General features: G+C 44.8%; 1 pseudogene; it reads right to left on the bottom strand.

Annotated features, from left to right (window-relative positions):
• Window positions 1-5701: 5701 nt before the first annotated feature.
• Window positions 5702-6443, bottom strand: LOC128835614 (olfactory receptor 1440-like; annotated as a pseudogene).
• Window positions 6444-10262: the final 3819 nt, after the last annotated feature.

Genomic DNA, 10262 nt, shown 5'->3' with positions numbered 1-10262 from the left:
TTCTATGGTGCACAGTCCCTGTATGAAGAACACAGATGAAAAATATTAATTAACTACCGTGACTCACTTGCAGTTGACACACTGAGACCTGAGACTTGTAGCACCGTTCTACCTTCCACAATCTCCAGACTGGCATCTCACCTGGTGTTATTTTGGCACACAGAGACAAAGTAAAGTATTGTCTGCAGCCTCCCACCCCTAGAGTCTTTGCAGGACACAGGCGGTAGGTAGCAAAGGAGGGGGGCACAGACTACCTCAAGTGGCAGAATAGGTGGACAAAGTGACAGAGGCAGAGGACCCAAGATAGAGCGTGAGATGAAAGAATCAGACCATTGGATAAATATATTTAACATTTTCTTCCTTCAGCAAATTTCAAAACCCTGTTTGAGAAAAAAGAACAGTTTGTAAAAACATCCTAACCGCTAGAGTGTGCTGAGGGAACAAAACAACGGAAGTCAAAATAAAAGAAAAGGGGACGTTGTCTTGTAAATAATATGTTGATTGAAACTAGCAACACGAAGAATGTGTTTTGTGTGGACTGCTCTGTCAGGGGGCCTGTGTGACATGATCAGATCAACACATAGTTATTCCGCCCCTTATGCAAAGCCTATCGAAGCACAGCCATCGCACCTACACCATCCGAGACACCGGATTGCCCATATCCGCACGCCCTTTAAATAAACACTTGGCACCAGGTTGTTGTCTCATGTACAAAAAGCCTTATGTTTAAGGGGCCTGGTTCCACCATCTCAAACACCAGTTGAGTCAATGATTTATTTGTTTCTTCAATCCCCACAACTTGGCCCATATAACATCCCTTCATGAGCTGCTTAATTTTGAGTGTTGGCAAAGCCTGATTCAAGGGACTTTTAAGGGCATCCATCTTTAATCAACAGGCCATTTTGAACTGCCCATCATCCTCTTTGATACAACAATTGTGCAACTGTCAATAGTTTAGGGAGAAGTGAACGCTTCAGAAGTCCATTGGTCTCTCTGCGGAACTTCTGTTTGGGTCGTAGCAGGACGAGGGTGGTTGGGAAAAGGAAAGGAGGTAGGATGAAAATCTTTGCAACCTTAGTTTTGTATTTAAGGTTTTACACTTGTTGATAAGTACCAAAACCAAAAGGCATATGTTCTTCTGACAATAGGCCTGTTTTCTTGTGTTGGGGGGTAGTTGTATGGGCAGTGAGAAATCTGACCCAACACAAAGTACCCCTGAACCACACAGTTCTCCCCTTTTCTTCAAGTCTCCTCTTAAATAATATCCTCTTCCACTTTAATTGTACCTTTTAACTCTCCCTCACTCCGTCTGCATTAGGACTTTTGTTTTCAGTAATTTCTCATTTCTCTCATTTACTGGAATGTGTTATTTAATGTTAAAAACAACAAAGAATATCTAGGGTTACAGCTTGAAGAAGAGCAAAATATAAGGTGTTAAATAAGACCAGAAAATGAATAATTTAGGGCCCTTTCAATGTGATGATAAAACAAAAAATGTAATAGTTCTCTGAAGATTCTGCTACAAAATATCACGATTCTTTTGTTACTTTTATTTATTTCCTATATCTGATAGTTCGTGAAAAAGAGCTTAGGGAAAAAATGGCAAAACAATGAGGGGAAAGGGGATAGGACAAGAAGCAATGGGCTTACATTGCAGCAAGGGCGGTTGTCAGGGTGGTTAACCGCTGGAATAACTTGCCCAGGGATGTTGTGGAATCTCCATCATTGGAGATTTCTAAGAGCAGGTTAGACAAACACCTGTCAGAGATGGTCTAGATAATACTGAGTCCTACCACAAGTGCAGGGGGCTGGACTAGATGACCTCTGGAGGTCCTTTCCAGTCCTACGAGTCTATGATTCTATGAAATACTTGCCCATGCTAAATTATGACAAGTAACAAAGAAGACATATCAAATTGTTTCACTGGAAAACAGATTCCAGACAGTTAGCAATGCTCCCTTAAAATCCAGGCCAGCTCTCTGATCCCCATGCCCTGTGTTCCCCGTTAAACTTTTAAAACTTTTGGATTAGTTTAGTTTTTAAAACTTTATTTGCTATTATTACTTCAAGTCAGAGGGTGCTGCTGCACCCAGGCACAGCTATGTCTAATGCCCCTGACTGGACCCAAGCGTCCTCCACAAAATCCTTCCCCTCATCCTCTGCTGACATGCTCTGCCCATGGCACGGGGTCTCTTGGCAGCAGAACCTCACCTTCCCCTGCAGAGGAGCCATCACGTGGAGCAGCCCCATCTCCCACCCCCCAAATCAGCCATGCACATTGCACCCCCTGCTCCTGGCCAGAATGACACCGGCCTTACTCCGACTGCATGGCAGTCACCAAGCCAGTGGGATTAAGGTCACTGGAAGCATCCAGTCAACAGAGAGGGAGAAGGTGGGACATTAGGAAAAACTTCCTAACTGTCAGGGTGGTTAAGCACAGGAATAACTTGCCCAGAGAGGTTGTGGAATCTCCGGTCATTGGAGATTTCTAAGAGCAGGTTAGACAAACACCTCTCAGGGATGGTCTAGATAATACTTAGTCCTGCCTTGAGTGCAGGGGACTGGACTAGATGACTTCTCGAGATCCCCTCCAGCCCTATGATTCTATGATATCACAAGGAGCTCTTCACCGGGGGGGCACCTGCCTGAGCACTGGGCAGGGAAAGGGACACACACCTTCCTACCCTCAGCATTCAGCTCCACTGTACCCCCCACCAAACACACACACACACACACACACACACACACACACACACCAATGCACACTGAACACACACACACAGATTGCCCCCTAGACACACACGCAGACACACACACACACATAGTGCTCCAAACACAGTGTGCACACACACATGCACTTTTTTGCTTGTGTAAGACACCTGCCAGCCCCTCACCCTCTTCCTTCATTATGCCCATCACTGTGGTATCTAGGCACTGTCTACAAAAAGAATTAGAAAACAAAATTTCCTCTATAGCATCATACTCCCCCCCCCCCCATCCAACCTGTCCTACCCATAGGCACTGGATTGGGACTAATTCATTTCAACACAGGTCACAGAAAGCGGGCTCTGAGCTGTTCTTGGAGCCACCTTCCTCCCTGTTCCCTGGTGCCGGAGCTCAGCCACTGGTGCAGTGTCCCTGTGGCTACTCGGGGGCAGCACTCCCTGCCTGCGAACATAAGGAGAAGGTGCGACAGTTTGGGGGTTTTCTTTGTTTCATTCTTAGCTAAGAGTGCCTCACTAGGACAAAGCATGAGAACTCCTGTTTTAGGCACCTTCTCCCCAGGAAAAGCCTTGGTGTGTGGAAGGGGCTCAGAGAAGAACAACAAAATCACTCAGGGAGCTGTGTGGCCTGACATCTGGAGAAAACCTAAAGGAACAAAATCTATCTAACTTTTCTAAGCAAGGATTAAACGATGGGCTACATCAGCCTCACAGACTAATCTCTACTGGGAAACTGGGACAGATGGAATATTTCCAACAAGGCTGAACAGAAAGAACAGAAGAGGATTCCGCTGCCTGGGCAGGGAGACAGGACTAGATTCTGCAACTGGTCTTTTCCATCTGTAGTTTCTCTGAGCCCTGGTTTACACTTAAAAATTAGCTCAAGCTAGGTATGTCGCACAGGGCTGGGAAAATTTCACACTGGGTGCGAGGCAGTTAGGTTGCACTAACCCTCAGTGTAATTCTTCCATTGACCTAGCGACTGCCTCTCGGAGATGGGGATTAACTACATCGATGGAAAACCCCTTTCCTTCAATGTGGAAAGAGTCTACACTATGGCGCTGCTGCAGCCCTATAGCTGAGTAACTGTAGTGGCTTTAGAATAGACATTCCTTGAATCGATGCTGGATTTCCCCCTTCCTATTCAGGCGATTTTTCTCTCCTTTTCCTGTCACTTCTCCCTCACTTGGTAAAGCTCTTTCCTTGTTTCGATTGGTAAATATGTGCAGAAAAGTGAAAATTTCTCCTCTCAGGATAATTCCTTCCTCCCCTTCCCACGAATGGCACACTCTCCTTTCAACTAAAGGCAGAAATGCTCTGAAACTGACCTGTTGGCCCATGACTTGGTGGTACCTCTTTGGTTTTTTGTCCTTCACTTATAATGAGTTGAGAAGAATGGAAGCAGGACCTGGTCAAAAACATAAAATCAGACTAAGAGTTGAAGCTTTCCCTGTTTGCTAACCACACCAACGTTACCCTTAATACCTCTGCTTCCTGGGGTAGCGGAGGTTAAATTTGGCTTTGATGACTTTGAGATTTGCTCCCTGGAGCCTCTTAGCTCCCAGGACAACAGGTGCGCAGAGCACATGCAATTAATGTTGTTGCCATGTCTTTCCTGGTACACAGAGGGCCATCTCCTCAGCTGATCTGGATCTCCCCTGAAGTCTTTTTAATATGCTGCTAGAATGAGGTGACTGTATTCCACTTCATTTGTTGGTCACCTCTCCAAAAGTCTTTTTAAGTAAGTTCCCAGCGTTGGTCTATATACATTCCAGATAGAAAAGTCTGGCCCATGGTCTCAGTTACCCTGGCGTAACTCCAGAGGAACACTGATAATTTCAGTAGAGTTAATCAGGATTCCCATTGATGTAGCCTAGCTCATAATCCCACCATCTCACAACATATTCCAGTGTAATGTGTACCAGACTCTTGTACATAAGATTTGGGTTGTGCTCTCAACACTGCTCATCCCCAACTGGACAATTTTGGGCAAATCCCTTAAACACCTTGGATCTCAGTTACTCTAGCTTGAAAATGAATTATATGAAATTTGAACTCCTCTATAAAGTGCTTTGAGACCTCTAGATTATAAATGCTGTATGCTCTTGTTGTTATGTCACACCTTCAGTTCTGCAGCAATTGTATAAACTCTTTTCCACAGTTTCTTTTCCTCTTCACCTGTATTAATCCTAGTTTCAGGCTTTGGTCTAGGCATCAGAGCGATACAAAGAACTCACACCTAAGGCTCTACCTCTGGTAGTTTCATGAACAAGAGAATCACATGCTGCTTTTCAACAGGACAGCACAGAGCACTAACCTCTAGGTCACAGGGCCTAATGATGCTGAATGGAATTATTTTTTCCTGCAGAAAATTCTGACTTTTAATTGAAGGGGTGGGGAGACCAAAAACCTCTCTGAGCTACATCGTGGCCCCTTGGGCCTCTCAGAGGGAAGTGGATGCTACCTGCAATGCTCAGTAAATATGGGAATTCCAGTATTTAATTTTTGCATCATATGGCGCTAGTCCGCCTGTCCATAGGGAAGCTAATATGGTCTGTTACCTTGTAGACTGTGGCATGCAGAAAGATCTCTAGACCCGCAGGCACAAGAGACAGGTTGATGGCATTGGTGTGAGGTGTGGCTAACTTCCCAACCCTGCTTTCAAAATCTCCATCTGGGGTTCCACGTTTTGTCAACATTGAACTAGAGGGACCTGAAGAAATGTGTCAAAATCAGTGAAAATGTTAAAAAATGGCCCGTGGTAAAATGCTTCAAATTCTTCCCATGCTCGATGGATTCACTTAAACAAGTCTGTCTGAATTGCTTCAAATATTGCTGAGAGTGTCAAAATGCCAAAAAAAGGTTGGCAGAGAGGAAATTACTATTTTGTATTATCATTTCTTAGTTTTCTATTGTGGTTATGTCTAACATTCACTGCTGTTTTCACATAAATACAGGGATTCTCTATCACCATTTGCTCACAAAATTGCTAGAGGGAAACATTTCATGTCCATGACCCTATTCAGAGCGTTCTTCGTCTCCTTGTTCCTCAGGCTGTAGCTCAGGGGATTCAACATGGTGGTCACCACTGTGTAGAAACCACTTTGTCCTGACCCCATGAATGTTTGGTGTTGGACTGAATATGGTGATGACCGTCAAGTGGGAGGTGCAAGTGTTGAACCCTTTGTGCCTCCCCTTGGCGAAGCAGATATTCAGGTAGGTGGAGAGGATGAAAACATAGGAAATGAGGATAGTCAGGCTGGTGAACACCCCAAACAAACAAGCCATGGCCAGAAGTACCAGGCAGTAGTTGCTGGTATCGGAGAAGGAGAACAATAACAGTGGGGAGATGGCACAGAAGAACAGGTCAATGACATTGGGGCCACAGAAGGATAAATTTAACATGATAATTGCTTGTATCGTTCCATTTACAAACCCAGCAAGGAATGACCCAGCCACCAACTGGGGACATGATGGCTGTATAGAGCAGAGGGTTACAGATGGCCAGAAATCTACCAAATCCAAATTACTGAGGAAAATGTACACGGGAGTCCGTGGCTGGGAATTGAGCCTGATTAACCCAATCATCCCAGGATTCCACACCAAGGTGACAGCACAGATCACTAGGAACACCACAAAGAGGCTGATCTGAAACTCTGGACGATCTGTGAATCCTGAGAAAATGAGCTCAGTTGCTTCGTTGCAATTCACCCAGGTCATTTCTATGGTGCATGGTGCCTGTATGAAGAACACAGATGAAAACTATCAATTAACTTCAGTCAACACACTGAGACCTCAGCAGTGTAGAACTGTTCAGCCTTCCAGGATCTCCAGACTTGCATTTCACCTGGTGTAATTCTGCCTCACAGAGGCCAAGTAAAGTGCTCGCCGAAGCCTCAAGAGTCTTTTCCAGACACTAGACAGCAGAATGCAGACTTCTGTGTGGCTCTTTCAGAGTATAGGACTCCCTGCTGCCCCAGTCCTTCATTGCTGATGCTGCTCCTGGCTCAGAAACAGGCGGCTGGTTCTGAGATGGGGATTTCTGATCCTGGAGTTATGTGTGTCAGGTAGATGTAGGAAAGGGTTCTGAAGACTTGGGATGGGATTTCAGTCTTGAGGCCTGGTAACTAGGAAATAGTCTGAGCCTGGGGCACCAGCAGGAAGGAGAGGGTTCTAAAAGGGGTCTGTAGTCCAGCCCCCTGTGCTGGGGCCAGACCATGTAAATCTAGACCATTCCTGACAGGTATTTTGTCCAATCTGTTCTTAAAATCCTCCAATGACCATGATTCCACAAACTCCCTTGGAAGCTGTCATAAACATACAGCTAAGGGTAGCATAAAATCCCTCTTTACCCTGTAAGGGGTTAATTCCTCTTTCACCTGTAAAGGGTGAAGAAGCTCAGGTAACCTAGCTGACACCTAACCAAAAGGACCAATAAGGGGACAAGATACTTTCAAATCAGAGCGGGGGGGGAAAGAAGGCTTTGTCTGTCTGTTCTGTGTGCTTGCCGGAGACAGATCAAGAAAGCAAGCAATCCAACTCATTTTGTAAGTACTAGCGAAGGAACTTTAAGGTTTTGCCTAGAGAGAAGATCCTCTATGTTCTTGAGTCTTTTGTTATTCTGTAAAGTACTTACCATCCCAATTTTACAGAGCTGATTCTTTTCCCTTTTCTTTAATTAAAATTCTTCTTTTAAGAACCTGATTGATTTTTCATTGTTTTAAGATCCAAGGGTTTGGGTCTGTGTTCACCTGTACCAATTGGTGAGGATATATTCTCAAGCCTCCCAGGAAAGGGGGCGTAAGGGCTTGGGGGGATATTTGGGGAAGGTAAGGCTCCAAGTGGCCCTCCCTGAATGTTTGTTTAATTCACTTGGTGGTGGCAGCATACTGTTCAAGGTGGAATTTGTGCCTTGGGGAGTTTTTAACCTAAGCTGGTAGAAATCAGCTTAGGGGGTCTTCATGCAGGTCCCCTAAAGTTCAGAATGGGGAGGGAACCCTGACAGAAGCCTGTTCCAGAGCTTAACTACTGTTATAGTTAGAAAGCTTTCCCTAATATCTAACCTAAATCTCCCTGCTGCAGATTGAGCCAATTACTTTTTGTCCTTCTATGGACATGGAGAAAAATTGATCACTGTCCCCTTTATAACAGCCCTTGATATATTTGAAGATCGTTATCATGTCCTCCCTCAATCTTCTTTTCTCAAGGCTACACATGAACAATTTTTAAACCGCTCCTCAAAGTTCAGGTCTTCTAAATCTTTTATAATTCTGGTAGCTCTCCTCTGGAGCTTCTTCAATTTGTCCACATCTTTCCCAAAGTGTGGCACCCTGAATATGACACAGTACTCCAGCTGAGGCCTCACCAGCACCACATAGAGTGGGACAATTACCTCCCAGGTCTTACATAGGACAATCCTCTTAATACACCTTTCTTGCAACTGCACCACATTGTTGACTCATATTCAATTTGTGAGCACTAAAAACCACAGATCCTTTTAAGGAGTATTACTGCATTGCCAGTTATTCCACGTTTTGGAGTTGTGAATTTGATTTTTCCATCCTACGTGTAGTACTTTGCACTTCTCTTTACTGAATTTCATCTTGTTGAGTTCTGACCAAGTCTCTAATTTGTCAGAGTTGTTTTGAATTCTAATCCTGTCCTCCAAAATGCTTGCAACCCTCCCCAGCTTGGTGTCTGCTGCAAATTTTCAAAGCATCCTCTTCATTCTGTTATTCCAATCATCAATACAAATATTGAATTGTACAGCACCCAGGATGGATCCCTGCAGGACCCTACCAGATACACCTTCCCAGTTTGATAGCAAACAATTGATCATTAATTTCTGAGTATGGCCTTTGAACCAGTTGTGCACCCATCTTATAGTAATTTCATCTAGACTACATTTCCCTAGTTTGCTTATGACAATGTTATATGGGATTGTGCCAAAAGCCTTACTAAAATCAAGATATATCATATCTACAGCTTCCTCCTATAGCAAATGTGTAATGAAATCTCTCTCTCCAAATTAGTTTAAACATTGGGTTAGGTATAAACTCTTCCGGGGGGATGAAATGTGTCTGAAATGGAAACAGGGTGAAGAATCTAAATTTGCCATATGATATGGCGACAAAAAATGACAACGCAGTTTGGAACTGGATGTGCAAAGCAGAGCTTGTCGGGAAATTCTTTCCCCCCACCCCAGACTTTTGGGGTTTGTCCACGAAACCTAAAAAAAAGGCAAAATTGGACATTTCCTATGAAAAAAATCAGTTTAAACAAAAAAGGCCCATTTTCCTCAATAAAAAAACTATATTTAACAAAAACTATTGACCAGTTCTAATGCACAGTCACCATGTGAAAATGCAAGGAGGTTGTAGTCTTCCTCCTCATGTCTTTGATGATCCAAGAATACTGTTTTTGTCTACGCACCTCCTCACCAGGAAGGCATTAGCATGTGGAAGGGGCACAGAGAAGAACAACAAAAATGAGCAGGGAGCTGGAGGAACTGACATCTAGGGAAAACCTAAGGGCATGGCTACACTTGCGAGTTAGAGTGCATTAAAGCAGCCCCATACGCTCTAACTCACGATGCGTCCACACTGGCAAGGCACGTAGAGCGCTCTGACTCCGCGGCTACAGCGCTCCTGGTAATCCACCTCAGTGAGTGGAATAACGTTTGATGTGCCCCCGCTGGAGCGCCGTGGCACTTGTGTGGACGCCCTGGTCTTTTAATGTGCTCTGATCGGCCTCCAGGAGTGTCCCACGATGCCTGTCCTACCCACTCTGGTCATCTCTTTGAACTCTAGTGCCCTGCCCTCAGGTGACCAACCATCAGACCCACCCTTTAAATTCTCTGGGAATTTTGAAAATCCCCTTCCTGTTTGCTCAGCCAGGCATGGAGTGCTCTGAGCACATCTTTCCAGGTGACCAGGCCTCCATGCACCAAGCGATCCCCAGTATGGAGCAACGGCGAGGTGCTTGATCTCATCAGTGATAGTAGGAGGAAGCTGTCCAGTCCCAGCTGCACTCCAGCCGTAGGAATTACGATACCTTTGGGCAGATATCAAGGGACATGATGGAAAGGGGCCATGACCAGGACGCTCTGCAGTGCAGGGTGTGACGGGTTGGATCACAGAAACCCCCCTGGGAGCTGCCACCCGATGTGCCAAGACTACCTCTGTTCCTGCTTTCCCTGCCAGTTCAGGACTCCAGCATCTTGTCTTGCTGAGCCAGACACTCCCATCTGCTCCAGCAAAGACCCAGGGTCTGAATTACTTGCCCCAAAGCTGCAGGTTTACCTGAAAGTAGCTCATAGAAGTGTGTTTGTCTTTAACACTCAGATGCCCAACTCCCAATGGGGTCTAAATCCAAATAAATCCGTTTTACCCTGTATAAAGCTTATGCAGGGTAAATTCATAAATTGTTTGCCCTCTATAACACTGATAGAGAGAGATGCACAGTTGTTTGCTCCCCCAGGTATTAATACATACTCTGAGTTAATTAATAAGTAAAAAGTGATTTTATTAAATACAAAAA

The sequence above is a fragment of the Malaclemys terrapin genome, chromosome 4 (genome assembly GCF_027887155.1).
Source record: "Malaclemys terrapin pileata isolate rMalTer1 chromosome 4, rMalTer1.hap1, whole genome shotgun sequence".
NCBI classification, from domain to species: domain Eukaryota; kingdom Metazoa; phylum Chordata; order Testudines; family Emydidae; genus Malaclemys; species Malaclemys terrapin.
This window is presented reverse-complemented; position numbering and strand designations above follow the sequence as displayed.